The sequence below is a fragment of the Nematolebias whitei genome, chromosome 6 (genome assembly GCF_014905685.2).
Source record: "Nematolebias whitei isolate Nwh7 chromosome 6, NemWhi1, whole genome shotgun sequence".
NCBI lineage: Eukaryota > Metazoa > Chordata > Actinopteri > Cyprinodontiformes > Rivulidae > Nematolebias > Nematolebias whitei.
Window position 1 is genome coordinate 31080195 of NC_056503.1, and position 6938 is coordinate 31087132.

The following is a 6938-nucleotide window of genomic DNA, read 5'->3' on the forward strand; positions in this document are numbered from 1 at the left end:
ATGGCTAGGCCTCAGACTGACGAAGCCTCTTGGATGAGGGGCGAAACATTTCTTTTTAACAAAAAAACGAAGTCCAGATGACATGATTCAACCTTTTTTGTTGTTACAATCGGAAGAGTGTTATAGAGGGTCACAATATGTGTGAATAAAGTCATTTATCATAGATATGAAGTTTAATTGTCTCCAAGTACGGTGTGTTACTAAATAGATTGATGTAGATGGTGGATTTTTTATTAAGAACTTTCTGAAATAAATTTAAAAGGAAGGGAGAGAAATCCTCATTGCTACACAAGAGCCTCAAAACTATTCAATTCAATTTATTTATATGGTGCCAAGCCACAACAGAAGTCATATCAGGGAACTGAACAGAAACATTCATATATAAAAATATTAATTTACCATTATTTATCTGAGGAGCAGACTGCTTTGAGTTTAACTCCATCACAGACTCTCATCTTGAGCAAGCATGAAGACGACAGTGGAAAGGAAAACTCCTCCATGAGAAAGAAACCTTTAACAGAACCAGGCTCAGGACAAAAAATGAAAATGCAGTTTGGATTATTTATTTTAAATTTTATTTATGAGTCAAAACATGCAGCTTTATTTTGAAAATGAAAATTGTTTCTATTCTGATGCATGCTCAATAATCCAGGTAGAAAAATCGAAAACAGTTAAGTCTGGTCCTCTGGACATACTAAAAACAAAATAAAAAAACAAACAAACAAAAAAAGTAGAAACGATTCATCTTTCATCTGAAAGACTTCTTCAGTCTGAGGTGCTGTATTCAGTATTTATAAGACTGAGCTGAATACAGCACCTCAGACTGAAGAAGTCGTTCGGATGAAAGATGAAACGTTTCTACTTCTTTTGTTTGTTTGTTTGTTTTTTTAATGTCCAGAGGACCAGACTTAACAGTTTTAGAAAAGCATTTCTATTAAACCATTTTAACTTTTAATTTGATAACTGAGACATAATTGCTTACATACAGGACAAGCATCATCTGTTTCGACCATCTGGGTTTGAGAGGAACAGGAAGGAGGAACAGATACACAATGGCAGGCCGAGAATCACGTTAAGATAGAAATAGTATCAAATGCAGACTATTCAATTTTAACCATTCATTTAAGGAAAGTAGGTCATTTTGTCCTCCAGTAGTCTAAGCTTAAGCCAACATAACAAGCCAACCCTAACTATAGGATTTATCAAAAAGGAAAGTCTTAAGTCCAGTCTTCAAACTGGACAATGTGTCAGCCTCATGGACAGAAACTGGAAGTTGGTTCCACAAGAGAGGAGCCTGAGAACTGAAAGATCTTCCTCCCATTCTGCTTTTGGAAACTCTAGGGACCACGAGTAAACCTGCAGTCTGAGTGAGAAGTGCTCTGTTAGGAAAATATGGAACAATAAGATCTCGGATATAAGATGGAGCTAGGTTGTTGAGTGCTTTGTAGGTTAGAAGTAAGCGTTTGAATTCAATTCTGGATTTGACAGGGAGCCAATGGAGAGAAGCTAAAACTGGAGAGAGATGATCTCTCCCACTAACTCCAGTTAAGACTCTGGCAGCAGCATTTTGGATCAACTGAAGATGTTTTAAAGAAGTATTTGGCCACCCAGATAATAAACCATTGCCATAGTTCGGTCTAGATGTGAAAAATGTATGAACCAGTTTTTCTGCATCATTTTTAGATAAGATGTTTCTTATTTTAGTGATATCACGAAGGTGGAAGAAGGCAGTTCTAGCGTTTTTAATGTGGGGGATTGTTATGGCCCAGGGCGTTGTCAGTGTGCTTCTCTAATATCTCTGTTTCAGAGCTCCTAATTGGTGTTGATTGGAAGTGGAGGCAGCTGGCCAGTGTCTCCAGAAGAGCTTCAGATCCAGCTCAAGATCCACCACTTGCTCTCATTCCTCCTCCCTTCTTGACCTGTCTTCTCCAGCCAGCCATTATTTTTGATAAATAAATCTAATCTTAAGTTTTCCCACGCGTTGCTTCCCCTTTATTTGTTATGGTCCTTGAGCCAGGCCGTAACAGGGATAAAGACATGTCCTGATCAAAAATAACACAAAGATTTTCAACATTAGAGCTGAAGGCCAGATTAATGCCATCCAAGGAGGGGGAAAGACTGAAAAATTCATTATAACATAATTATTCAGACATCACTTTTTGGATGAATATTCCAAAAAGATAGCCTGAGAATTTCTGTCTTTTTAACTTGTCTGAAGACTTTTGTTCTTTGTAAGCTCAATGCCTTAAAGGAATCTTTGAAATCTTCTGATTAAGGCTGCACAGAAATCTGTTGGAATCAGTCTCCCCACCATCACAGACATCTACACCTCCAGATGCAGGAAGAGGGCCACCTGCATCATGAAGGACCCCACCCACCCAGCACACACACTTTTTGCCCCACTCCCCTCAGGAAGGAGGTTAAGGAGCATTAAGTGTAGAACCACTAGACTGAGGAACAGCTTCTACCCTGAGGCTGTTAGACTCATGAATCTCTAACTAGAATAATCACTGTGAAAAACCATATCATGTTGCTGCTGATCTGTTTCATGTTGCTGCTGATCTGTTTCATGTTGCTGCTGATCTGTTTCAATGTTGATGTGTTCATGCGTGCACATCTGCTCACAGACTCATGTTCATGTTTGTGCTGATGTTCAATGTTTTATGTTATGAGTGCTTAGTGTATATTTAGTTGATGTTTTTCTTAGTTCATATCTTAGATGTTATTACTGTTTTTCTTATACATTTTATTGTTGGATGTAACTGGGACCCTGTGTACATAATTTCGCTCCACCACATGTACCACATGAGGTGCGAATGACAATAAAGAAACTCTGACTCTGACTCTGACTCTGATTAAACTTCATTTAATTGACTGACTACCTAACAACTCGTTTGAGTGGAACAAAGACCAACATGGATTTCTGTTGGTTTTACAACAGCTCAGATCTCAAAAGTCCAATAGTGATTTATGCAAAAACTGTTTTATAAACCTACACTCTGTGGAAAGTTTTGCTTTAAATAGATCAAACGTATGCAATGCAAAACTGACTAACTGTAGCAGTTTATAAAATAATGTTTGTATAAATTAAGTATTTTTAAGACTAGAGTTTAAGATGGCAGCAGTCCACTTTGGTCTTGGACTCACTCAAACTAGCTGTTAGCTCATTAATTCAGTCAGATGAACACTGATTCTTTAAAATGAGGCTGCTAAAACAGCTATGTTCAACAGGTAAGATGTTAATTGTTCATAACCATGTCACTGAACTCCACTTTAAAATAGCTGAGCTATCCCTTTAAAGGCAAAGAGATAAACAGCAGCAGGTAGAGAGGCTGTTTATGGTCAGACGTCTTTGTGTTCAGAGAAATGCTTTGATCAGAGAGAAAATCAGCTGAGTGACCAAAAATACACAAAGTCCATCAGCGAACGACCACGTTCAGACATACGGAGCTGAAGGTGGTGAAATTTAACATCCACCGCCAAAGGTGAGAAGTGATAATGTTTTTATTTGTGTTATTTATATCGTGTTAAATATTTAATGGGCCACTGAACGGATTTCAACGAAATCCTCAGAAATTAATCACTGCATGTAGATATACAAATAATAAGATTTTGAAATGAATCCAAATCAACATGGCTGCCCCAGCACCCTTTTTTCCCCACAAGCATAGCTCGTTTTCCCATTTCAGAACAGCATCAGTGGGGACTGGGAGGAGAGCGTATGCACATGACTCAAATGAGTCAAAAACTTGATTCTTTCTGGTTTGTGATTTATTTAAACTCAAATCAGCAAAAATAATCAAACTTCCCCTTCACATCACAAGATGATTTCAGGTTGAAACTCTGGCATGAAAGGCGGTGGGTAATTCCCATTCCTTCAAGGAATGTGACGCCTTTGAGTAAGTGAAGGCAAAAACTAAAACGGAAGAGTCCGCTGTCCACTTTGCACCTCACTTGTCATTCTTATCTTCATCCTTCCTGAACAGGATGAAGTAGGTGTGGAAAGGATTGAAAAAAAAACAACAGCATGAAACCCACTGTTGGTTGTGGACGTTGTTATTGACCCCCACCATTACAAGTGGGTGATCATGTAACTGCAATATCGTATGGAAGTGTTTTAATGAATACGTTGTACAACTGATTAACTTTTGGAGTCAGCCTGATTTAACATGACTGTCAAAGCCAATCAACTTCAGTGAACTCCAAAATGAATTTATCTCAGTCAGTTTGGCAGAAATTGAGCTAAAATTTGTTGTGGTAGTAGCTGAGAGTAATGCCCAACACATAGTCTAATCGCTAACAGATGGCCCAAAGTCTTTATTTAAATGTTTTTAAGGATGCTCATTTAAGTTAGGCTTAGTTGCGTCGAAAGAACTCAAGATAAGAAAAGGGAACCACCAGAATGAAGAATCGTAGAGAAAACATCCTGGAAGACTCTTGTTTGACTCTTATTTGTATAAATTTTAAATTCCTGGAGAGATTATGATCATATATCTTCGGTTTATTCCTAATCCAAAATAAAATGAAGATAATATTCAGACAAAAGTATTTAAGGATTTGAAGAGGTGGGATGCTAAATAGGGAGTAAAAGGGTAGAGAAACAAGTAGAACATGGTGGCAAAACAATAAAAATAATCCTGTACAGCAGGAATGTCACACTCAGTTTCAAAAGAGGGAAAACATAAATAAAAAGTCCAAACCGAGGGCCAATTTCAGTCAATACATTAACTCAAGTCAGAGTATGATCTGACATGTTACTCTTTCCACAAGAAAATCAAAGATTATTTTAAAAAAAAAGTCTGCACTGAATAAAATATGCTCAGTTTTTAAGTAAAATGAGAAATCCAACAATTTTCAGTCAGGTCATCTGGACAGTTTCTTTTTTCTTTTTGTGCTGAAATATTTCACCTTCCATCCAGAAGTCTTCATCAGTCAAGGAAACACACAACACAAAACTGATTCTTCCCCCAAACAGCTTACTCCAAAGTGGAACAAACCAGTTATGTTGGTGCTAAGATGGTGTCTTTGGCACGCCCCCTCCTCCGGAGCCGGCCCACTCCCTCGTCGACAGTCATGTCAAAATGGTTCAAAACCAACAAAGTCCAACAAATGAGAAGTGATAAATAATATTTGACATAGAAAATATCATCTTGTGGATCAGACCAGTTTGTAGCAAGGGCCACGCTTGGGCCTTGATTTGACACGTTCTCTAAAGCGTGCCTGACAGATTAGAGCTTAGAAAGGTTTTTCTTGAAACCAGGATGTTATTAAGTAACCACTGAACTGAGAAACTTTACATAAAGCACCACAGAAGAAACAAACAAAAAAAAGCCCTGCACGTTTCTGCATCAAAGAGTTTGTTTGGTTACGATGCAAAGTATCGTGGGTCGTGGGTGTGGTGCAATCAAGCCTCACTGCCCTCACTGCACTGGTTACCAGTTCACTTTCGAATCCAGTTCAAAATACTCATGTATGTCTACAAATCACTGAACAGTTCCCCCCCCCCCCCCCCCCAGTCTCTCTGGTTTGCTACAACCGTATGTCCCACCACGCTCCCTGAGGTCAGTGGACCAGTTGCTCCTCACAGTTCCAGGAACTCGTCTTAAGTGCAGAGGTGACAGGGCCTTCTCTGTAGCAGGACCAAGACTCTGGAACGAGTTACCTCTGCTTGTCAGACAGGCCCCCTCCCTCTTGGTTTTCAAGTCCCGTTTAAAAACTCACTACTATTCAATAGCTTTCAACACCAGATGATCTGTGTTTTGATCCTGTATGCTCCACACTGGTTTGTCGTCATTATCTGCATAGTTTTTTGTCTATATTCTGATTTACCTCATTTTGTATTTTGCTTTGTGTGTTACCTGTTGTTTTGTCTGTACAGCACTTTGGTTGGCCTTGTTGCTGTTTTATGTGCTTTATAAATAAAGTGGTATGGTATGGTAAGCCTGCATCTCGGCCCCACACAACTGAGTGGTTTCTGTTTTGTATCTTAAAAGCTGCACAAATGTTTTATAGTCTGAGGCTTTTAAATGTGTTTTTACTAATTCCATCAAATTTTACTTTCAGGGTCTTAACATCCTGTCTGCATGAGCCGTCTGAACTGAACCAAACCAAAATCAGATGATTCCAGTTCAGTTGGAAGTTAAATGACTCCATCTAGTGTCGACACTCCTGTAAAACCCTTCAGTTTGAACAGGAGACTTGTTTTTCTTCAGGGTTCAAAATGCGTGGTGAACAAATCGGACGTGTTCTCTTCTAAAATGTCAACAAAACATTTCATAAACTGCAGGATTAATGTGAGGAGGTGTCATGTGTGACCAGCGGTGCGTGTTTTGGATGCAACATTTGTGCAACCTCCACAAATCAGTGTGCCCATTTGATTTGGTCACTGCCGTCCCACTCCAATTTTACATGAAAGTTAAGATGTTGAGACTTAATTAAGATTATGTAAAATACATTCAATGTACTTCTTTTTATTTTTTTTTTTATTTTTTTTTTACTTTTTGTACAGTAGTTTATACTAAAAATACATTAAGCACAGTACTTTGGCAGTAATACTTCAGTTCTTTTGTTTAAGTAAAAGCAGCAATATCACAATTAACAATATTTAATGACAAGTAAAATGGGTGGAATGACTCCTTTGGGTTGGGGGTGGTCTTTGCCTCAGGTGGAGGGGTTTAAGTATCTGGGTGTCTTGTTCATGAGTTATGGTAGGATGGAATGGAAATTCATAGACCACGGCTATTCAGTTAAAACTCACTGAGGTCCAGTTACTAAAAGTTCCTCCTAGGGTCAGAACGAAAGTCCAACTTTTGTCTTTTATGGTCTTGCCTACCCGTATTCACATTTTCCCTGTTAACAAACTGCACTTTTTCAGTAAACAAAAGCTATTTTACCTTATTTAAAAGTAGTCCCAGGTAAATAACTTTAAGGCCTTTACT